We start from the raw sequence: 24903 nt of genomic DNA, 5'->3' as shown, positions 1-24903 counted from the left end.
CCACATTTTGCACTGAGCCAATATTGTGCTCTTGCATCTCAGGGTTAATTCTGCTTTAAAAACCCCCTCTGCACAGACCCAATCATTCATTAACCCCAACAAGAAGAGCCTTTCCTCTTAGTCAGTCCCTTGGGATCGAACTTCCACTCCGATTAGACCAGTGTGTGATCCGCAGACTCTGCCACATTGGGGCAGGTTGTGCCTGAAGGGTTGGGTGGATGGGATGTTGGGGCAGGTTGTGCCTGAAGGGTTGGGTGGATGGGATGTTGGGGCAGGTTGTGGCTGAAGGGTTGGGTGGATAGGATGTTGGGGCAGGTTGTGCCTGAAGGGTTGGGTGGATGGGATGTTGGGGAAGGTTGTGGCTGAAGGGTTGGGTGGATGGGATGTTGGGGCAGGTTGTGGCTGAAGGGTTGGGTGGATGGGATGTTGGGGCAGGTTGTGCCTGAAGGGTTGGGTGGATGGGATGTTGGGGCAGGTTGTGGCTGAAGGGTTGGGTGGATGGGATGTTGGGGCAGGTTGTGGCTGAAGGATTGGGTGGATGGGATGTTGGGGCAGGTTGTGGCTGAAGGGTTGGGTGGATGGGATGTTGGGGCAGGTTGTGGCTGAAGGGTTGGGTGGATGGGATGTTGGGGCAGGTTGTGGCTGAAGGGTTGGGTGGATGGGATGTTGGGGCAGGTTGTGGCTGAAGGGTTGGGTGGATGGGATGTTGGGGCAGGTTGTGGCTGAAGGGTTGGGTGGATGGGATGTTGGGGCAGGTTGTGGCTGAAGGGTTGGGTGGATGGGATGTTGGGGCAGGTTGTGGCTGAAGGGTTGGGTGGATGGGATGTTGGGGCAGGTTGTGGCTGAAGGATTGGGTGGATGGGATGTTGGGGCAGGTTGTGGCTGAAGGGTTGGGTGGATGGGATGTTGGGGCAGGTTGTGGCTGAAGGGTTGAGTGGATGGGATGTTGGTGCAGGTTGCGGCTGAAGGGTTGGGTGTATGGGATGTTGGGGCAGGTTGTGGCTAAAGGGTTGGGTGGATGGGATGTTGGGGCAGGTTGTGGCTGAAGGGTTGGGTGGATGGGATGTTGGGGCAGGTTGTGGCTGAAGGGTTGGGTGGATGGGATGTTGGGGCAGGTTGTGGCTGAAGGGTTGGGTGGATGGGATGTTGGGGCAGGTTGTGGCTGAAGGGTTGGGTGGATGGGATGTTGGGGCAGGTTGTGCCTGAAGGGTTGGGTGGATGGGATGTTGGGGCAGGTTGTGGCTGAAGGGTTGGGTGGATGGGTTGTTTAGAGGTTTGAATGCTCCCTGCGATGCCTCGACTTTGCCTCTCCCTGTTCCCGATGAATTAACTCAATGTGCTCAGTGCCTTCCTGAATGAGTCCTCTCCATTTTGATCAGTCACAAATCATGGCCTCCCATGAATCATTGGGCACGATTTTCCCAAAAGGGAACAAAGTCCCCAAGCAAACGTGTTCAGCCACATGTTTCCCGGTGCTCGCACTGCCGAGAAATACATGGTTATTCAACGTGATGCGCATTTAATAAGGGGCCAGGATAGGGAACTCACAGCCGAGGCCGCATATGGCCCCGTTTTGTACTCTGCAGAGCTCCACTCACCAGAACCCCCCAGTGTAGCATATCCCAAACTGAGACCCCCAAAACAATCCTAAACCTCCCCCCACCAGCCCAAACACACTATGGGAGGATCCCCAGCCCCCTCAACACCCACACCAGGCACCCACAGACCGAGCCAATGCCTGCAAAGTATGCCAGCTTGGCAGTACCTACCTGCCACTTTGACAGTGCCCATGCCAGCTGCACCTTGGCACTGCCAGTGTATCCAGGTGGCACCAACAATGCCAGGGCACCACCCTGCCCAAAGGGCATGCAGTTGGGGGCCTCCAGTCCCCTGGGAGACCCCCATGAGTGCTGTTCCGTTTGTGGGGACCAGCAGCGAATGGCGCTCGCCCGAGGTCCCCGTGGCAAAGGGATTGAATCCCAAAGCCTCAGCTACCTCGGGAATCTGCACAATCCCGTCAGGCTGCCTCGCTCTGATATCCAGATGTGCCAAATGTGATCCCGCCATTGAATCCCGTGAGACGTGGCGAGCCGGGTAGATCCCGGGAGCGGAGTCTCCCAGCTTTCATCAGCCATGCTATACCGCAGTGAGCTGCTTTTCCAGTGCATCATGGCCATTGGATCATGTCCAATGGGTAAGTTTGATCACTTCGGGAATCTTTTGAGGATATTCCTAAGGAATTTCCACTGCACCCCCGGGAATCTCCTGCCAGACGAGTTCCGAGTGGAGCAGTTGCTTTGGTTCTCCGATGTCAGGCATACGAGTGCCTCGTGATACGAGTGTATCATCGCAGATGATAAAAAAGTTGGTGATGTATGAAATAGTGAGGAGCATGGCCTTAAATTACAGGAGGATGTAGACAGGCTGGTCAGGTGGGCTGATCAGTGGGCGGCATGGTAGCACAGTGGTTAGCACTGTTGCTTCAAAGCGCCAGGGTCCCAGTTTGATTCCCGGATTGGGTCACTGTCTGTGTGGAGTCTGCACGTTCTTCCTGTGTCTGCGTGGGTTTCCTCCGGGCGCTCCGGTTTCCACCCACAAGTCCCGAAAGACATGCTGTTAGTTAATTTGGACATTCTGAATTCTTCCTCTGTGGACCCGAACACATGCAGGTGTGTGGCGACTAGGGGGTTTTCACAGTGACTTCATTGCAGTGTTAATGTAAGCCTACTTGTGACATTAATATAGATTATTATTAAATGGAATTCCATCCGGATAAGTGTGAGCTGATGCACTTTGGCAGGACAAACAAGGCAAGGGAATACATGATAAATGACCGGACCCTGGGAAGCACCGAGGATCAGAGGGACCGTGGTGTGCACTTACACCGGTCCCTTACGGTAGCAGTGCAGATGGATAAAGTGTTAAAAAGGCTTATGGTATACTTGCCTTTATTAGCTGAGGCAGAGTTTAAGAGCAGGGAGGTTATGCTGGAAACGTACAAAACGTTGGTTAGGCCACAACAAGAGTATTGTGTGCAGTTCTGGAATCCACATTACAGGAGGGATGTGATAGCACTGGAAAGGGCACAGAGGGGATTTTCCAGGATTTTGCCTGGGGTTGTTTTCCTTGGAGCAGAGGTGACTTGGGGGGGGGGGGGGGGGGGCATGATTGAAATGATAGAGTAGGCAGGAAGAAACGTTTCCCCTTGGTGAAGAGATAAATGAGCGGGGGGGGGGGGGGGGGGGGGGGGGGGGGGGCGCATAGATTCAAGGTAAGAGGCAGGAGATTTAGAGGGAATGTAAGGAAACGCTTTTTCATCCAGAGGGTGGTGGGAGTCCAGAACTCACTGCCTGAAAGGGTGGTGGACGTCCAGAACCCACTGCCTGAAAGGGTGGTGGGAGTCCAGAACCCACTGCCTGAAAGGGTGGTGGGAGTCCAGAACTCACTGCCTGAAAGGGTGGTGGGAGTCCAGAACTCAGTCTGAAAGGGTGGTGGGAGTCCAGAACTCACTGCCTGAAAGGGTGGTGGGAGTCCAGAACTCACTGCCTGAAAGGGTGGTGGACGTCCAGAACCCACTGCCTGAAAGGGTGGTGGGAGTCCAGAACCCACTGCCTGAAAGGGTGGTGGGAGTCCAGAACTCACTGCCTGAAAGGGTGGTGGGAGTCCAGAACTCAGTCTGAAAGGGTGGTGGGAGTCCAGAACCCACTGCCTGAAAGGGTGGTGGGAGTCCAGAACCCACTGTCTGAAAGGGTGGTGGGAGTCCAGAACCCACTGCCTGAAAGGGTGGTGGGAGTCCAGAACTCAGTCTGAAAGGGTGGTGGGAGTACAGAACCCACTGCCTGAAAGGGTGGTGGGAGTCCAGAACTCAGTCTGAAAGGGTGATGGGAGTCCAGAACTCAGTCTGAAAGGGTGATGGGAGTCCAGAACTCACTGCCTGAAAGGGTGGTGGGAGTCCAGAACTCACTGTCTGAAAGGGTGATGGGAGTCCAGAACTCACTGCCTGAAAGGGTGATGGGAGTCCAGAACTCACTGCCTGAAAGGGTGATGGGAGTCCAGAACTCACTGCCTGAAAGGGTGGTGGGAGTCCAGAACTCAGTCTGAAAGGGTGGTGGGAGTCCAGAACCCACTGCCTGAAAGGGTGGTGGGAGCCCAGAACTCACTGCCTGAAAGGGTGGTGGGAGTCCAGAACCCACTGCCTGAAAGGGTGGTGGGAGTCCAGAACCCACTGCCTGAAAGGGTGGTGGGAGTCCAGAACCCACTGCCTGAAAGGGTGGTGGGAGTCCAGAACTCAGTCTGAAAGGGTGGTGGGAGTCCAGAACCCACTGCCTGAAAGGGTGGTGGACGTCCAGAACTCACTGTCTGAAAGGGTGGTGGGAGTCCAGAACTCAGTCTGAAAGGGTGATGGGAGTCCAGAACCCACTGCCTGAAAGGGTGGTGGGAGTCCAGAACCCACTGCCTGAAAGGGTGGTGGGAGTCCAGAACCCACTGCCTGAAAGGGTGGTGGACGCAGAGAACCTCTTAACATTTAAGAAGTATTTAGATGAGCACTTACGATGCCAAGGCACACAAGGCTATGGTCCAAGTTCTGCAAAATGGGATTAGAACAGTTAGGATTTTGTTTTTGACCGGCAGAGACACAATGGGCTGAAGAGCCTTTTCTGTGCTGCAGACCTCTATAATTCTGACTCTATGTACAGCCCAGCAGAGCTGTTTGTGGATGATTAGTGCCTCAATGCTGAGCAATGATTTGGGAGAGGATGCTGCTGTTGGACCCTCTTTCTTGCCACGGGTTTTGGAGGATCTTGCAAAGGCACAGCTGCTGGGATTTCTTGGATGAACGGACATCGCGTGACAATCGCCAGGCAGGAATGTTTCCCTTCCAGTCGGGGAACACTTCAGCAGTCAAGGGCATTCAGCCTCTGATCTCCGGGTAAGCGTTCTCCAAAGCGGCCTTCGGGACGTGCGACAACGCAGAATCGCCGAGCCGAAACGTATAGCCAAGTTCCGCACACATGAGTACGGCCTCAACCGGCACCTGAGATTCATGTCGCATTACATTCACCCCCCACCAGCTGGCCTGGGTTTGTGAAATCCTACCAACTGTCCTGGCTTGAGACAATTCACATCTCTTTAACCTGGGGTCACCTCTATCTCTGTAAAGACTTAATTACCTGCAAACGCTCGCATTCAAAGCATTGTCTGACATCTTTGACTTTGTCTATATATATATATGTTTCTGGAACCTACGTCTTCATTCCCCTGAGGAAGGAGCTGCGCTCCGACAGCTAGTGATTTGAAACAAGCCTGTTGGACTTTAACCTGGTGTTGTAAAATTTCTTACTGTGCTCACCCCAGTCCAACGCCGGCATCTCCACATCAGGGATTTCTCTAGTCCTTTGAGGTGCCTCCTGTAGGTTGTCCAAGTGTGGAAGCATACAGGGGCACAGGGATTCCTGCGACCCAGTAAACCATGAACTTAGTTACTGCAGCAGCGATGACCGGCCAGTTCCCAGACCATCTCTAGTTTGTCTCACTAATTCTGTCCATTTATGCTGAATTGGTTTAATTTTATTCCAAAACCCCAGAAGCTAATTTCACGTGAGTATTAATCCTAGACTGATGGGATGAGGAGAGTGGAAGGGCATTGTGCTGTCTTCTTACATTTTCCAGTTGTTGGTGGATGTTTTTCAGTTCCAAGGCCAGGCCTCGAGGCAAACTCAGTTCCATTGACATCCTTATTTTCTGACTAAAAGCAAAGGAAAGCCTGGATATATTTTTAGTCAGAAGTCACTCAGACAGTAATTTGGCTTAAATTGACCCTTCCCTCCTCTGTACACTATCAAGTTTCCACCAAGAGTTTCTACCAAGTTGGTAACTTTACAGTATTCACTTAATCGTTCACACTAGTGTTAGTTTGCTGCACTGCACAATATAGAGCTTTAATTATAATTGCAGATCATTTATTACATTAAAGGTTCATTCTGATACCACTTGTAATGTGTAATTTTGTAGCTTGTAGCAATTTAAAAAAATTTAAAGCACCCAATTCTTTTTTTCCCCCCAATTAAGAGGCAATGTAGTTTGCCCAATTCACCTTCCCTGCACATCTTTGGGTTGTGGGGGGTAAGACCCACGCAGAGACGGAGAGAATGTACAAACTCCACACGGACAGTGACCCAGAACCGAGATCAAATCTGGGTCCTCGGCGCTGTAATGCAGCAGTGCTAACCACTGTGCCACCGTGCCTCCCCCACCCATTGTTGTAATAAGATTTACACCGCAGTAGGAGTCCACATTATACAATCCGTGGCTTAAAATATATGTTTCTCACAACAGAGAAACACCAAAGCGATAACTGAGGTTAATTGAGCAATTGTCAATAAAGTCTGATGGCCGCAGCACATAGGCCTGTGATCTAGTTGATTTGGATCACTGTTGGATCCCCGATCCAAGCTAAGCTGGTTGATTCTGACCAGGGCAGTAGTGAGGTGCTGGAGTGCGATGAGCTAGGCAAGCTAGAAAATTAGCCAAAATTTTCCTTTCAAATCGAATCCCAATGATCCCTGCTGGAAAATACTGATCGGGTCAGGTTGGTAGGGATTCCTCATGATTAGATAACATGCCAACAACCGTTGTCCAGTTCCCTGTGGATAGAGTAGCCAATCAGACTGACATCCGAGGAGCAATATAGATTTCAGGTAGACAGTCTGGTAAAAAGATTGGGAATAAGGCAAATAAATCAACCTGGATGTCCAATTATCTACGCCCTTACATTAATTCTTCGTTAATTGTTGTGGAAAGGTATCCCGTTTGGTCTACCTCCCTCCCCATCCCCCCACCCCCAACCCTCGCCCATATCCCTCAGTATTCCCACCCCTTCCCTGACTTGCTTGAGCTGCTCCCAGTCACCTCCCCTTCACACCCCGCCCCCTCCCACCCCACACACACCCATCATTCAAGAACTTCCAGGCAGAAACAGCAATTCCCCACATCTTTGGGTCGTGGGGGCGAAACCCATACAAACATGGGGAGAATGTGCAAACTCCACACGGACAGTGATCCAGAGCCGGGATCGAACCTGGGACCGCGGCGCCGTGAGGCAGCAGTGCTAACCACTGCGCCACCGTGCTGACCTATGAGGCCAACATCTTTGGGACTGACTGTAAAAAGTAGCTTTGGTTTGTCCAGAGGGATGTGCGAGGAGTTCCCCAATGTGCAGCTGCTGAGGTCTGCGTGCACACACATTCCCATTTTGTGTGAATGTTGCTGGAATCTGTACTAATGGGCCTTTAATCACAATTGCTTGGTTGGTAGAACTTCAAAAGGATCAAAAATATATAATTAGTGCATCATTGAGGTCCTGACCACTCTGGCTTCTTGGCTGATGTATATTTGGAAATATCCAACTCCAAAAACACTTGCATTTGAAATGTCATTTCAAAAGTTTGCCACAAGTTGCTGAGATAAAACTACTTATTTTTATAGTCATTCTAGGTACGAATTGTAAATTACTGCTCGTGCTGTTTAATATTTTCCTCTGCCCATTAGTCATTAACCCTTTTAGAAATAAATTGATTTGGATATTTCAAGTTTTCTGCTTGCTTGATTGAGGCACGTGGGAAATCTGTGTAAATTCCAAAATGGAGCATTGCTGCAACCAGGTCTGTGAACTCCAGGTCTGCTCGAGTTGCTGTTGAACAATACATACAACATTTAGTTGCCGTTTTTCTTGTTCTTGTTTCTTCCATTTGAGGCAAACTTTCAAATCGTTCAGACACAGTAAAATTGCCCCACTCCCCTCACCACACTGAACAGTGGATTCTAATTTTCCTGAAATAATGAGCTTCAATTTACCAGCCACAATTTTAACAGTGAAGTTCCAATTTATTCTTTTCAAGTTTACCTGGTATATATTTCCGTCGATACATAGTGTACACTTGGAAGGAGATGTTAACAGTGGTCCATTTTCTTTCTTCAGACATGGCCTAACAGTATTCTTGGAACATATTAGTGAGACCCTGTTACATCATTAACCCATGGAGACAAAGGCTGACAGCCGAGCAGCACATCCAGAATGACTATATACTCAGAGTGATAACTAGTCACTTCGACCCACCCTTCTGTCTCATCAGCAATTCACATTTTGGATTTCCCTTTCTCAGAGTTGGGCTCAACACTGCTGTATAATGGTAAAAGGAATAGAATGGAGAAACATTTGGCATGTCAGTATGACTGCTGATTATTTACTGAAAAGTATAAATAATCTCTTAAGAAACTCTTCAGAACCTCTTGCAATGTATAAATGAATGAGTGTCTTTTAACATGAGCTGAACTCTCCTTTACATGTTGAGACTTGTGGGGGCATCAATAAATATTTGATGGTTCTATTGATGTATTTGGGCTGAGATAGCTGAATAATCTGTAATAAATGGGATCACCATTCCGCAACTTATGCATGAAGGTTTAACACCGTTGTAACATATTCCAGTGTACGCTGTTACTACACCAGCGTTAACCTGTCAAAGGGATGCATTACAGATACGTGAAGCACTAGTACATGACCTCTGCAACATTTTAAAGTTTTCCAGTTCTTCTATATTTAGGCGTTGGCTGTGTTGCTGATAACGTTTTATTTTCTCTATCATTCCACCGGGTTCTCACAGGGTCATAATGGGACAGACTGAGGCCATTTAGCCCATTGAGTCCTTGCTGACTCTCTGTAAAGCAAGTCAGTCAGTCCAGATTCTCTCATCTCACTCCATAACTCTGCCCATTTATCTCCCTCAGCATGATAGTGCAGTGGTTAGCCCTGCTGCCTCACGGCGCCGATCCCGGCTCTGGATCACTGTCTGTGTTGACTTTGCACGTTCTCCCCGTGTCTGCTTGGGTTTCGCCCCCACAACCCAAAAAGATGCGCAGGGTAGGTGGATTAGTCACGCTAATTTGCCCCTTAATTGGAAAAAATTAATTGGGTACTCTAAATTTATTTTTAAAAAAGTTTATCTCCCTCAAGTGCCCATCCAATTTCCTTTTGAAATCATTGATCATCTCTTCTTTCACCACCCTCACAGACAGCGAGTTGCAGGTCATTACCACTCAGTATATTAAAAAAAGTCTCCCCCATATCTCCCATGTATCTCTTGTCAAACCTTAAATCTGAGTGCCCTAGTTCTTCTACGATTGGCTGATGACTTTTGTTTGTCTTGCTTATCTTGTACGTAATCTTGTCACACCTCTGTCAAATCTCCTCTCAACCTCCTTTGCTCCAAGGAGAACTGCAGATTCTCCAGCCTAACCTTGTAACTAAAACCCTTGATCCCCAGAATTGTTCTGGTAAATTTCCCCTGCACCCTCTCAAGGGCTCTCACATCTTCCCTAAACTGTGGAGATCAGAACAGAACACAGTATTCTAGTTGTGGCCCATGAAGGCACTTATGATTTTATAGCAGAGTAGAAGTTCAGCATAACTTTCTTTCTTTTAGAACCATAGAATCCCTCCAGTGCAGAAGGAGGCCATTCAGCCCATCGGATCTACGCCAATTCTCCTAAAGAGCACACTACATAACACCATAAGCCAGTATGCCACCTAACCTGCACATCTTTGGACTGTGGGAGGAAACTGGAGCACCTAGAGGAAACCCATGCAGACATGGGGAAAAGTACAAACTCCACACATACAGTCACCCGAAGCCGGAATTAAACCCGGGTCCCTGGCACTGTGAGGCAGCAGTGTTAGCCACAGTGCCATCCCATTTCTCTATTTATGAATCCCAAGGTCTCATGGGCTTTGCTAATCACTCTCTCACTATGTCCTGACACCTTCAAATATCTATACACATATGCACCCAAAGGCCCCTCTGTTCCCTGCACATGCTTTAGAACTGTGTCATTAAGTCTGCCAGCCCATTAATATTTCCTGTTACAGTCGATCGGAATAATTCTTAATGTTTGCCACATCTCTTAATGCTGACCCATGAGGAACATGACATTCTACCATCATGCAGTTTGAAAAACAACCACTTGCTATGGCTCACTATTTCCTACCCTTAAGCCAATTATTTTCCAAGCTGACATTACTAACCCTTCTTGTCCCATGAACCTTGATCTTGTTAAACAGCTTTTCACATGGCAAAATGAGTTTTAAGAATTCATATAGACAACATCTATTACATTCGCTTCATCAACCCGCTTTGTTACTTCATCAAAAAACCCAATAACTCCCGGTCAAACAAAATCAGCCTTTCACAGATCCTTGCTGGCTTTCCTTAATTAATTCAAATCTCCCCAAGTGTCTATTAATTTTATCCCTGATGTTAAACTGACTGGCCTGTTTACCCATAGTCCCTTTCTTGAACAACGATATCACATTTGCTACTTTTCAACACTTTGGCACTTACCCCCGCTGAAGATTGGAAGATTGTGACTTCTGCTGGCTCTATTCTCACTTCCTTTAGCAACTTTGGGTGCAAACCATTCGGACCAGACAACATATCCACTTTAAGCTTAAGCAGTCTTTCCAGTATATCTTTTTGACTAACTTTCATCCCAATAGAAAGAATTACTTTCTTCTTGGCAAAGTTTTAATATGTGAAAATCCTTATTATAGTCTTTTAAAATATTGATTAGTGGCATCCTTTAAAGTGAGTGCCAAAGTATAATAAACTTTTCACATCGTTTCTGCTCTTTTTGACATGAATCTTTTTTCATTTAACAGAGAGCGTTGATGACTTCAGCAACAGAATGGGTTTTAAAGAATTTGAGCTTTTTTTTTTCTTTTTTTAAAAATTTAGAGTACCCAATTATTTTTTTCCAATTAAGGGGCAATTTAGCATGGCCAATCCACCTATCCTGCACATCTTTGAGTTGTGGGGGTGAAACCCACGCGGACACGGGGAGAATGTGCAAATTCCACACGGACAGTGACCCAGGGCCGGGATTCAAACCCAGGTCCTCAGCGCCGTAGGCAGCAATGCTAACCACTGTGCCACCGTGCTGCCCAGAATTTGAGCTTTTGGTTCAAGGAGTCTGAATGAATATATGCAAGTTATCACTGACGTGCTGCAGGTTTAATGAGCGTGGGTCACCCACTGCTGTTCTGGGGAACAGGAGCCTTAAATGACCGGGCCTGTTGTGTAGATGCTCATGCTGGAAGGTGGGTGCCTTCTTATTGTAAAACCACCAGGTTCAGGAGCATGATTTCCTATTAATAGAATGAGTGAATGGAAATTGCCAGGCACAGTTTGTGAATTTGCACAATTGGCTCCGTAAAATCATTGAACTACAGGTCAATTGTGCATGGGCTGGCTGTTCAACACCAAGTCCACTCTTATCAGATTTCCTTTTCAATCTTCCTTATCAAATACTTATCCAATTCCCTTTTAAATTCTGTTAGTTCTAGTCTTTGCCTCAATGGCCTCTTGTGGTAAAGCATTCCTTGTTATAATAACATCCTGTGTGCAAACCATTTCTTCTAATTTCCCTTTTCAGCAATTGTCCTCTGTATACTGAATTTTCATCAACTGCAAACTTTAACCATCTCAACACTTTTTATTATTGGGCCAAAATCCTGGAACTCCCTCCCTAACAGCTCTGTGGGGAATCTACACCACATGCAGTGGTTCAAGAAGGCAGCTCACCACCACCTTCTCAAGGGCTGTTAGGGATGGGCAACAAATGGTGACCTAGCCAGCGACACCCACATCCCATGAAATAATTTTTAAAATAATTTGAAAATCCTGTTACATTCCTCCTTTGCCTGCCCTGTCTCCAACCTTTCTTCAAAATCTTAACCTCTCATTCCTAGTATGTCGCAGTGAACATTTTCAGTCTCCTATCAGAGTCCCTCGGAGATGTTCCCGTAAGCATTGACAATAACTGCAAACAATATTTATTTATTTTAAAAAACAATTTCATGAAGGCACTTATGATTTTATAGCAATAAACAATGCAAATGTACACATAGTTCAGTGCATAACACATCCCTCCATCTCCCATTGTTCCCACCTACTCTAAACACAAAATAACCTAACTCCCCTCTACCCCCTAACCCTCCCCCCCAACTTATTGAATCTGCTGACAGTTTAGTTTTCTCGGAAGAAGTCGAGAAGTCAATAAACGACTGCCACCTCCGAACGAACCCCAACGTTGATCCTCTCAGGGTGAACTTAATTTTCTCAAGTCTGAGAAACCCAGCCATGTCTCTTACCCAAACTCCTGATTTCGGGGTATGGCTAATAATATCCATCTCCAGGCTACCAAGGAGGCAAAGGCCAAAACATCAGCCACTCGCGCCCCCTGGTCTCCCGGGTCTTCCGACACTCCAAATAGCGGCACCTCTGGATTCAACGCCACCCCTGTTTTTAGTACATGGTCATGGACATGACATCAGCAAATCCCGGCCAGTAACCCCTAAGCTTCAGGCATGCCCAAAACATATGGACATGGTTTGCTGGCCCTCCCGCACACCTCACACACTTGTCCTCTATCGGAAAAAACTTGTTCATCCAGGCCACCGTCATGTGTGCCACCTTAAATTCTATCAGGCTGAGCCTGGCACATGATGAGGACGTGTTGACTCTGTTCAGAGCGTCCTCCCACAGACCCACCTCAACCTCCCCTGCGGCATTATAAGTGGAAAGGTCACAACCTGCCTTCGCACAAAATCCCTTATCTGCAGATATCAAAACCCATTCCCTCCCAGCAACTCAAACTCCTCCACCAGATTCTCTAAACATGGAAAGCTCCCATCAATAAATAGATCCCCCAGCCTCTCGATCCCTGCTCTCTGCCATGCCCAAAACTCCCCCCATCTAGCCTCCCCGGGACAAACCGGTGATTACCACAAATTGGAGCCCACACCGATGCTCCCTCCACTCCCATATGTTCCACCACTGCCCCAGACTCTCAGGTCCGCCTGTACCACTGGGCTTGTGGAGTTCCAGGCCAGCGAGAACGGCAGTGGGTCAATTACCAATGCCCCCAAACCTGTGCCCTGACATGATGCCGCCTCTACTCGCTCCCACACAGACCCCTCCCCCACTACCCACTTCCTAATCATGGCTATATTTGCCGTCCAGTAGTCGTTCCTAAAGTTCGGCAGTGCCAGCCCTCCCCCCACTCGGCTCCGCTCCAGCAACACTTTCTTTACTGGCGGTGTTTTACCCCCCCCCCCACACACAAACCCAGATATCACCTTATTCACCCGCATAAAAAAGGCCTTTGGTATGAAAATAGGGAGGCACTGGAAAGCAAACAGAAACCTCGGGAGGACCATCATTTTTACGGTTTGTACCCTCCCTGCCAGTGACAACGGGAGCATGTCCCACCTTCGAAAGTCCTTCTTCATTTGCTCAACTAACCGGACCAGATTTAATTTATGTAACTGCTCCCATCCCCGTGCCACCTGAATTCCCAAATAACGGAAGCTCCCTCCCACCACTTTAAACGGCAGCTCCCCCAGTCTCCTCTCCTTCCCCCTCGCCTGGATCACAAAAACCTCACTCTTACCCATATTCAATTTTTACCCCAAGAACTGGGTTGTGGGGGTGAAACCCACGCGGACACGGGGAGAATGTGCAAATTCCACACGGACAGTGACCCAGGGCCGGGATTCAAACCCAGGTCCTCAGCGCCGTAGGCAGCAATGCTAACCACTGTGCCACCGTGCTGCCCAGAATTTGAGCTTTTGGTTCAAGGAGTCTGAATGAATATATGCAAGTTATCACTGACGTGCTGCAGGTTTAATGAGCGTGGGTCACCCACTGCTGTTCTGGGGAACAGGAGCCTTAAATGACCGGGCCTGTTGTGTAGATGCTCATGCTGGAAGGTGGGTGCCTTCTTATTGTAAAACCAAGAATTTTACCCCAAGAATTTCGGCCAAATTCCCCGAAGATCCACATAATCTCCCCCATCCTCATAACAGGTCAGATATATACAGGAGCAGGTCGTCTGCATATAACAAGACCCTGTCCCCCCCCCCCCCCCCCCTCCCCTCCCCCGCCAGTGCTTTGATGCTCTCAGCACCATCGCCAATGGCTCTGTGGCCAAGGCAAACAACAGTGGGAAGAGAGGACATCCTTGCCTTGTCCCTCGGTGCAATTTAAAGTAGCTCCGAACTCACCCAGTTCGTCTGCACACTCTACACCGGTGCCTGGTACAGCAACTGCACCCAGTCAATAAAGCCCTGCCCAAACCCAAACCGTCCCAGGACTTCCCACAGATAATTCCACTCCACCCGGTCGAAGGCCTTATCCGCGTCCATAGTGACCACTACCTCCGCCTCCCTCCCCTCGGAGGGCATCATGATCACATTTAGGAGCCTTTTAACGTTGCCCGTTAGCTGCCTGCTTTTCACAAACCCCGTCTGGTCTTCCCCTATCACCTCCAGAACACAGTCTTCTATCCTTGAATTTTGGCCAGCAATTTGGCATCGACAATCAGTAGGGAGATTGGTCTGTATGATCCACATTGCTCTGGGTCCTTCTCCCACTTCAGGATCAATGATATCGACACCTGTGACATTGTTGGGGGAAGGACCTCACTCCTTAGCCTCATTAAATGCCCTCACCAGCAGTGTGCCCAGCATCCCAGAGAACTTCTTGTAAAATTCCACAGGGTAGCCGTCCGGTCCCAGGGCCTTGCCCGACTGCATGGCCTCCAATTCCTCCACTACTTCTACAATCCCAGTCAGGGCTCCCAACCCCTCCACTAACCCTTCCTCCACCTTCGGAAACTCCAACCCTTCTAAAAACTGCCTCGGCCCTGTCGTGTTAATCATCCTGGAGTAACATGGGCTGCAACTGGATGCAGTTGTATTTGAAAGTAGACTCCAAACTTTGATGTTCGTTCAATACGCTTTATTGAACTGGTTAAGCAGCGCACACAGTTCACTGTGGGGTTGAGGTTGACACTCTACTAACCTAAGCGTGCTTACTATAACTAACTAGACCAGACTAGCTCTGAGCCACGTGTAGAAGGTGCTAACTGATATATACACCCTGACTGTCACTACAGTTGTCATCAGTGGAAAGAGGCAGAGCGTTGATGCCTCGTGTGTTTTATAGTGGGAGACCACCCTCTCGTGTTCTTCCTGTGTGTTGATTGGCTGTACTGGGTGTCTGTCACTGCCTGTCTGCATCTCATTATGTGCATGAGTGCATATCATGACAGTCCCCTCCATCCCGGGGGTTCCAACTCATACAGCCGACTGTAAAACTCCTTAAACACCCCATTCACCCCTGCTGGGTCCAAGACCATGTTCCCCTCTCTGTTCTTCACCCTTCCCATCTCCCTGGCCGCCTCCATCTTCCTTAGCTGGTGGGCTAGCATCCTCCTGCTCTTCTCACCATACTAATAAACCACCCCTCCAGCCTTTCCTGTGGATATCAGACCAAACTCCATCTGCAGCTTCTGCTGCTCCTTCAACAACCCCGCCTCCGGGGCTTCAGAATACCTTCTGTCCACCTGGAGTATTTATCCATCTCTACCCGCTCCACCTTCTTCTCCCTGTGAGCCCGTATCAAAATTAGCTCCCCCCTAATCACTGCCTTCAGCACTTCCCATACCGTTGCTGCCAAAACTTCCCCCGTATCATTCATCTCCAAATAATTCTGGATGGCCTCCCTCACCCGCCCGCACACGCCCTCATCCACTAACAGTCCTACCATCTCCATCTCCATTGAGGGTGCTGACTCCGCTCCTTGCTCACCCATAGATCCACCCAGTGTGGGGCATGATCTGACACAACAGTCGGCAAATACTCGGTATCTACCACCCCGGTCAGGAAAGCCGTGTTTAAAATTTAAAAATCAATCCGGGAGTACACTTTATGCACATGGGAAAAAAAGAAAACTCCTTCGCTCTTGGCCATCCGAACCTCCACGGATCTACCCCCCCCCCCCCCGGCAATCTGTGCCATAAACCCCTTTAGTTCTTTCGCCGCAGCTGGCACCCTCCTCGTCCTTGAACTTGACCGATCCAACCAATTACCATATTGAAGTTCCCCGCCCCCCATGATCAGCTTATGCAACTCCAGGACCAGGATCTTCCCTAACACCTGGCTCATAAACTCCGCGTCACCCCAATTTGGGGCGTAGATATTCACTAATACCACCGGCATCCCCTCCAGCTTCCCATTCACCATGATAAACCTACCCCCTCAGTCCGCCACTATATTCGCTACCTCAAATGACACCCGCTTATTGATCAGGATCACAACCCCCCTAGTGTTAGAGTCTAGCCCCGAGGGAAATACCTGCCCGGCCCACCCTTTCCTAAGTCTAGTCTGATCCACTACCCTCAGGTGTGCCTCCTGTAGCTTTGCCATGTCCACCTTCAACCTCCTCAAATGGGCGAACACGCGAGCCCTCTAGTCCGGCCCATTCAGCCCTCTCACGTTCCATGTGATCAGCCTGGTCCGGGGGGGGGGGGGGGGGGAAGGAGGGGGTACCCTGCTCTGCCCCCCCCCCCCCACCCCACCTGCCAATCAATCACCATCCTTCTTAGACCAGCCTCCAGCTTGTGTCCCGCGGCTCCTCGGGCGCCCGCCGTCCTCGCCCTCCAATTTGTCTCCCGACGCCAGTCCTTCCCCTGTTAGCAGAACAATTCCCCCCTCCCCCCCACTACCAAAACAACAATCCCAACCCCCCACATCAAACTGATCACCTACTCGACCCCCACTGCGCTTCCATGAGCTAGCCCGCCCAGCTAGCCTGGTAGCCCCCGTCCATGGCGCCAAGCATCGAGGACCCCACTCAGCCAACCATACGCCTGTGCCACGCGCCAACCAGCCAACCCCGGGGGGCCCGGATATTACTTCTGTGGGCAGCCAAAACACCTCCGCCAACGTTGCCCGGCCCGGAACACCCTTTGCAAGGCCTGTGGCAAAAAGGGGCACTTGGCTGTGGTGTGCCAGGCTCACTCAGTTGCCGCTATCGCTTCGACCCCCCCCCCCCCCACGTACGGACTGTGGGGGCTGACATCTTCCCCCCTGTGGACCACGCACGGCCAGTGGGTGCCACCATCTTCCCCTCCCCAGGCCACGTGCGGCCCATGGGCTCCGCCACCTTGTTCAACCCCCGCCACGTGCGGCCCATGAGCGCCGCCATCTTGTCCTCTTCAGGATCGTCAGGCGCCGCTATCTTGTCGCCCCCACAGCACGTGGGTGCCACCATCGTTCTAGGACCCATGCCCCCCACGCCCTGCATTGTCTGACACCAGCGACGACCAGCCACGGCTCGCCTCAGTCACGATCGACCAGTCTCGCCCGCACAATTTAGCAACCGCCTCCACAAGTGTGAAGATCGATGGGCACGAGATCTCCTGTCTGCTGGACTCCGAGAGCACCGAAAGCTTCATACATCCCGATATGGTAAGGCGCTGCTCCCTCGCGGTACACCCCGCCAATCAGAGAATCTCCCTGGCCTCCGGGTCTCACTCCGTGGCGATCCGGGGATACTGCATAGCCACGTTCACTATCCAGGGCGTAGAGTTCAGCGGCATCCGCCACTATGTCCGCCCCAACCTCTGCGCTGCCTTACTGCTTGGCCTGGACTTCCAGTGCAACCTCCAGAGCCTAACATTGAAATATGCGGGCCCCTACCACCCATTACTGTGCGGCCCCGCGACCCTAAAGGTCGACCCACCTTCCCTATTCGCAAACCTAACCCCGGATTGCAAACCTGTCGCCACCAGGAGCAGACGGTACAGCACCCAGGACAGGACCTTCAACAGGTCCGAGGTCCAGCGGCTGCTTCGGGAAGGCATCATCGAGGCTAGCAACAGCCCCTGGACAGCCCAAGTAGGTAATGGTGAAAACAGGGGAGAATGGTCGTGGACTACAGCCAGACCATCAATCGGTACACGCAGCTTGACGCGTACCCCCTGCCATGCATATCTGATATGGTCAACCAGATTGCACAGTACCGGGTCTTCTCAACTGTAGACCTAAAATCCACCTAGCACCAGCTCCCCATCCGAAAGGCGGACCGCCCATACACTGCCTTCGAGGCAGATGGCCGCCTCTACCATTTTCTTAGGGTTCCCTTCGGCGTCACCAACGGGGCCTCGGTTTTCCAAAGGGAGATGGACCGAATGGTCGACCGGTACGGGCTGCGGACCACTTTCCCGTACCTGGACAATGTCACCATTTGCGGCCACGATCAGCAGGACCATGATGCCAACCTTGTCAAATTTCTCCGCACCGCCACTCTCCTAAACCTCACTTATAACAAGGAGAATTGCGTATTCAGCACGAACCGCTTAGCCACCCTCGGCTATGTGGTCCAGAACGGAGTTCTGGGGCCCGACCCCGACCGCATGCGCCCCCTCATGGAGCTCCCCCTTCCCCACTGCCCCAAGGCCCTCAAACGCTACCTGGGGTTCTTTCTTACTATGCCCAGTGGGTTCCAAACTATGCGGACAAGGCCCACCCACTCATCCAGTCCACCCTTTTCCCCCTGATGGCCGAGGTTCACCAGGCCTTCACCCGTATTAAGGCTGACATCGCCAAGGCCGCGATGCACCCAGTCGACGAGATGTTACCTTTTCAAGTGGAGAGCGACGCATCAGACGTCGCTCTGGCCGCCACCCTCAACCAAGCAGGCAGGCCCGTGGCATTCTTTTCATGAACCCTTCATGCCTCCGAAATCCGGCACTCCTCCATCGAAAAAGAAGCCCAGGCCATCGTTGAGGCTGTACGGCATTGGAGGCATTACCTGGCCGGCAGGAGATTCACTCTCCTCACTGACCAACGGTCGGCAGCCTTCATGTCGGCAAGATCAAAAATGATAAAATCTTGAGGTGGAGGATCAAGCTCTCCACCTATAAATATCTGTGATCCCCATAAGGCAGCCATTTCGCCAGCTGCTGTGGGAGGCCACACATCGCAGTGTAATAAAGCCTCAGTTGTATTCAACTCTCGTCTTTGTGCAATCGATCGTGCATCACTGAGTCTTAACACTGTTGCGTTCATATTTGCATCCATAGTTTTGTTTTGAGTTGATGACACAGTTATAGTAAAAATACAACCTGTATGTAGAGAGAGGCCTCAGCCTGACAGCCTGAAGCAAAGTGAAAACAGGGCAAGCAACCTGGTCTCACCTCTTTAACCAATCAAATTGAAGGAGTGAGAAGTAACTATGAAGTGACTGAGAAGGATGGTGAATTAGAGTTGGTGAATTGAGCATCAAATCAGGCACCAAAAGGGAAACAGTGGGAGGGAAAGACATATCAGAGAGAGAACAAGAGAAAAGAGAAATGTTAAAAATAATTACATTTTTCTTTCAATTTAAAATCTTAAAAACTTCAATGGTTTTTATCTGAAGGGTGAGCACTTGTGTGAGAAAGGTCAATTGGTACTAATTCATAATCATCACATTATTATGCTTGCAATGGCGATATTTAATTTCTGTGGCTACTTTCGTTGTGCATAGTCCACAATTGTAGTAATGTCATATTTTTCAATACATTTCAATGGCCTAAACAATTGGTGGATTGGGCTGACTCAGACAGCTACTTTAGGATATTGGTATTTAACTGCACACCAGCCTCTTGCCTGAAGTTACTGTGCCATTTTCACATAAAAATTGGGAAGTGATATTAGCTTTGCCGTTATTTCAACAGTAAATCAAGACCCAATGCACTCACTGGTGGAATATAGTCATTGTTTAAGTTTCTGACATACACTTCTTGTGACTGATGCTTCATAATTTTCAGCACAGAATCACACAGTGCAGAAGAGGCCCTTCCGCCCATTGGATCTGCACCAACAGATGAATATCACCTGACCTACCTGCCTAATCCCATTGACCAGCACTTGACCCATAGCCTTGAATGTTCTGACATGCCAATTGCTCATCCAGGTACTTTTTTAAAGGATGCGAGGCAACCCACCTCTACCACCTTCCCAGGCAATGCATTCTACCCTTTGGGTAAAGTAGTTTTTCCTCACATCCCCTCTAAACCTCCTGTCCATCACCTTGAATTTGTGTCCCCTCGTGACTGATCCTTCAACTGAGGGGAGCAGCTGCTCACTATCCACCCTGTCCATGCCCCTCCTAATCTTGTACACCTCAATCAGGTCACCCCTCAGTCTTCTCTGCTCCAATGAAAACAACCTAAGCCTATCCAACCTCTCTTCATAACTTAAATGTTCCACCCCAGGCAACATCCTGGTGAATTACCTCTGCACCTCTCCAGTGCAATCATATCCTTCCTATAATGTGGTGACCAGAATTGCATGCGGTACGCCAGCTGTGGCCTCCTCAATGTTCTATACAGCTCTAACATGACCTCTCTGCTTTTGTAACCTATGCTTCGATTGATAAAGGTAAGTGTTCCATATGCTTTTTTCATCATCCTATTAATTTGTCCTTCTGCCTTCAGAGATCTATGGACAAGCAAGTCAAGGTCCCTTTGTTCCTCAGAATTTTCTGGTGTTATGAGATTCATTGAATATTTCCTTGTCAAATTTCTCCTTCCAAAGTGTATCACCTCACACTTTTCATAGCTAAATTGCATTTACCACTTATCTGCCCATTTGACCATCCCGTCTATATCTTCCCAAGACACTCAACCTCACTGTTAACCGCCCGGCCAACCTTTGTGTCATCCGCAAACTTACTGGAGGATCTATCTATGTAGTGATAGGCGAAAAGGCATTTTGCAAGATGTCAGTGCAATGGGTACCTGGTTATTCATGTTACATGTTCCAATCCACAGCATCTTAACTTTGGGTCCATCCGATTTCACATGTTATTACCGCCTGACTGCAATAATCATAGGTAAAGGCCACAACACCAATAGTGACCCTTGACTCCTGTGGCCAGGGAGTAATCAAAGTTGATTGGAAAAAGAAACACCAGAAATCACCAGGCTTCACCAACCCAAGCAGGGCGGCAAGATGCATTGGCACAGGGCTTGCCGATTTTTATTGCCAGTTTAAATCCTCCCAAGCCACGGAGCTGGAGGGGGACCCGGAATGGGATGGCACAAGGAAAGACACCTGCTGATGCCTGCACAGTGGCTTTAATGATGTAAAACAAACACTGAAGATTGCACGCAACCACCGACCATGAACAGAGAGAGTGACAAGCGAAGATGCTGGAAATGTTGAGAGAGCCTCAAGATGCTGGTACATGATTGTAGAGGGCATATTCAGACTTACTGTACAATGTGTGTTGGTACTGAGCAATGCAAGTAATGTTTTAATCCAACACATCACTGTGCAAGATGACAGGTGTTGATTCCTATTTCATACAACATTACCTTATAAAGAAAGTAAGAAGTCTTACAATACCAGGTTAAAGTCCAACATGTTTGTTTCAAACACTAGCTTTTGGAGCACTGCTCCTTCCTCAGATGAACAAAGGAATTGAGCGGAACTTACTGTTTCTGTGGTGATCCTGGACCATCTGTAGTTCTGCCATTAACAGTGCAGCACACCAAATGCAAAACCAACCAAGCAACCACAAACTGCAGCAGACAACTGCTCACAAACTGTGGTACTTCCACCCACAGGTGGTACTGAGGCATGGCCTGGTTGGAGGGGAGGGGGGGGGGGGATGTACCCACTGTGTTGCTTAAAGGGTAATTCAAAAGACTGCTTGTAGATGTGACAGAATTGAGGTGTGTGTATGTGTTGGGATTAAATGGGCAGCACGGTAGCATAATGGTTAGCACAAATGCTTCACAGCTCCAGGGTCCCAGGTTCGATTCCCGACTTGGGTCACTGTCTGTGCGGAGTCTGCACGTTCTCCCAGTGTGTGCGTGGGTTTCCTCCGGGTGCTCCGTTTTCCTCCCACAGTCCAAAGATGTGCAGGTTAGGTGAATTGGCCAGACTAAATTGCCCTCAGGGTCCAAATTGCCCTTAGTGTTAGGTGGGGTTACTGGGTTATGGGGATATGGTGAAGGTATGGGCTTGGGTAGGGTGCTCTTTCCAAGAGCCGGTGCAGACTTGATGGGCCAAATGGCCTCCTTCTGCACTGTAAATTCTATTCTATGAAGGTCAAATAATTGGTTTTAATGAAAGCAGCATACAGTGGCTAGAAGCTGTCTCAGTGTCAGAGATCCGGATTCAATTCCGACCTTGGTTGTGCGGTGTTTGCACGCTCTCCCAGTGTCTGCTCTGGTTTCCTCCCACAGTCCAAAGATGTGCAGGTTAGATGGATTGGCTATGCTAAATTGCCCCTTAGTCCCCAAAAGGTTACGTGGGGTTACAGGGATGTGGTGGGGGATCGGGCCTAGGTAGGGTGCTCTTTCGGAGGGTCAGTGCAGATTCAATAGACCAAATGGCCTCCTTCTGCACTGTAGGGATTACATGGGAATGTTGGGCATGAGTAATATAATTAATTCTATTGGCCAGGTACACAATTGCAGACAGAAGAAGTCTACATCATCTTGGTGATCCATGGTAAGAATCCTTCAGACAATGGAAGAAATGATATCCAGCGATATCATTTATAGGATAGAGGTACAGATGCCGTTGTTTCCTAATATAGGTGGATAAAAAATAAGGACATAAAATCTTGTAAAGTGACCCTTTGATTTCCCAGTTTCTCTCCCAGCAACACAGCTCAGAAACCTATCACTGCAGTGTTTCACTGAACATTTCAACTTAGCAAAGCCATCAATGAACTAGCTGATCTGACATGGCATTGCTTACGCAAGTCCGATGACGCCCTGATTTGCTTGACATTGAACTGCCCAGTGAATGATTCTACTGCACTGAAAGTGGGGCCATGTTTCCTTAAGGTTGAAAAATCGCAAACCCCACCTCGCATCAATCAGACATTGGTGAGAGAGCTGTAACCACCAATCAGAACCAAGTATTCAGACCAACACCAAGATGAAACAGTTGCCTTTCCTTTTTCAATGCGCTCTGCACATTTGAAGGCATAATTTACAGGTGCTGACTGCTGTGTCAGTGGGAGTTCTTTTGTCAGTGGGGAACTTTGATTGCATGTTTTAATTTCCAGGAAGATGGTTAGGAAAAACTTACATTTGAGCCAACCAATGACTAAAAATTTGCTGAGAATAAACATGCCGAGAATATAACATGGCAAAGCAATTTGATGTGCTAGGCAGAATGAACAATGACCAGCACCATGTTATATTACCAGCAGATCTCAGGTAGCACGAAACAAAATGCTGAAAATACTCAACAGGTCCAGGCAGCCTCTGTGGAGAGAGAGCCTAATGTTTCAGCTCTGTGCCCTATCACCTGAACTCGGTTTCTCTCTCCACAGTTTTTGGCCACCCTGCCAAGATAGTCCAGCATTTTCTGTTTATATTTCAGATTTCCAGCATCCTCAGAATTCTGCTTTCCGATTAGACCTCTTGTGGCATTGTTGAACCTTTTAAATGTGATACAAAAAACAAATTTGGGCGGTACGGTAGCACAGTGGTTAGCACAGCTGCTTCACAGCTCCAGGGTCCCAGGTTTGATTCCCGGCTTGGGACACTCGTTGCGGCGTCTGCACGTTCTCCCCGTGTGTGCGTAGGTTTCCTCCGGGTGCTCCAGTTTCCTCCCACAGTCCAAAGAGGTCAGATTAGGTGGACTGGCCACGCTAAATTGCCCTTCGTGTCCAAAAAGTTAGGTGGGGTTACTGGGTTGCAGGACTAGGGAGGAGGCTTGGGCTTGAGTGGGGTGCTCTTTCCAAGGGCCGGTGCAGACTCGATGGGCCGAATGGCCTCCTTCTGCACTGTAAATTCTATGATCTATGAAATTAGTTATTCTCCCCGCGTCTGCGTGGGCCTCACCCCCACAACCCAAAAAGATGTGTAGGGGAGGTGGATTTGCCACACTAAATTGTCCCTTAACTGGAAAAAAATAATTGGATACTCTAAATTTATAAATAAAAAACAAATTAGCAAACATACAGGATGATGCCAGAGCTGTGATGGACAGATATGTACCAGCAGTACCTTGGCTTATGCATTGCCTTTATTCTAGGTGGGTATTTCATGTCCCAACAAGTTCTCACTTTATTATAGTTAATTTATTTTGGATTTCATGAGCTCACATTTCCAGACTATCTGCACACCCTGATTATTGCAAGGCCATTCTGGTCTGTTCTCACGGATACTAAACTTGCGTGTTCCAGCTAGAAAATCTGCTCTTCCTCCTGCTTCCTAGAGAGTGTATCGTGATAACTCAATGAATCTGCTCTCCAGCGATAACACCGGATTGGATGTCAATGTTTGACTTGTTCGGGAGCTTCCATTACTGGTCTTGAAACGGTACAAGGTGGGCCATGCTGTTCTTGAAACTGTTCTGATGTCCCAACAACTAGGCTGCTTATCCTAAAGCTGTTTTCGTGGTGCTCAGATTCTGGAACAGAGTTTGCCTCCTTTTTTGGCACCATCAGACGTATGTCATTGAAGGGAGTATGGCCCATAATACGCTTATCCTCAAATGGCAGTCGGCTGGATTCTCTGCAACCCAATGCCGACAGCGGGAATCACGATCCGGTGGACAATGTCGTGTGGAGCCAAATTAAGATTTGCGCCCGCGCTGAATCAGACACAGTGCTCTGGTCCCACACTGGCAGTAACGGTGAGGTTTATGCCCCACCATTTGCATGAAATTGACAGTAATTAATGGGTTCGACACCAGATATTCCGTCCTTTCAGGTGGGAGTCACGCGGGCATGAATCACGTGTCACGTGGGCGTGAGTTGGTGCAAGTGTTTACCCGGGGCACCATGGCTTTGGGGGGGGGGGGGGGGGGGGGGGGGGGGGGGGGGGGGGGGGGGGGGGGGGGGGGGGGGGGGGGGGGGGGGGGGGGGGGGGGGGGGGGGGGGGGGGGGGGGGGGGGGGGGGGGGGGGGGGGGGGGGGGGGGGGGGGGGGGGGGGGGGGGGGGGGGGGTGGGGGGGGGGGGGGGGGGGGGGGGGGGGGGGGGGGGG

The sequence above is a fragment of the Scyliorhinus canicula genome, chromosome 7 (genome assembly GCF_902713615.1).
Source record: "Scyliorhinus canicula chromosome 7, sScyCan1.1, whole genome shotgun sequence".
In the NCBI taxonomy this organism is placed as follows: domain Eukaryota; kingdom Metazoa; phylum Chordata; class Chondrichthyes; order Carcharhiniformes; family Scyliorhinidae; genus Scyliorhinus; species Scyliorhinus canicula.
This window is presented reverse-complemented; position numbering follows the sequence as displayed.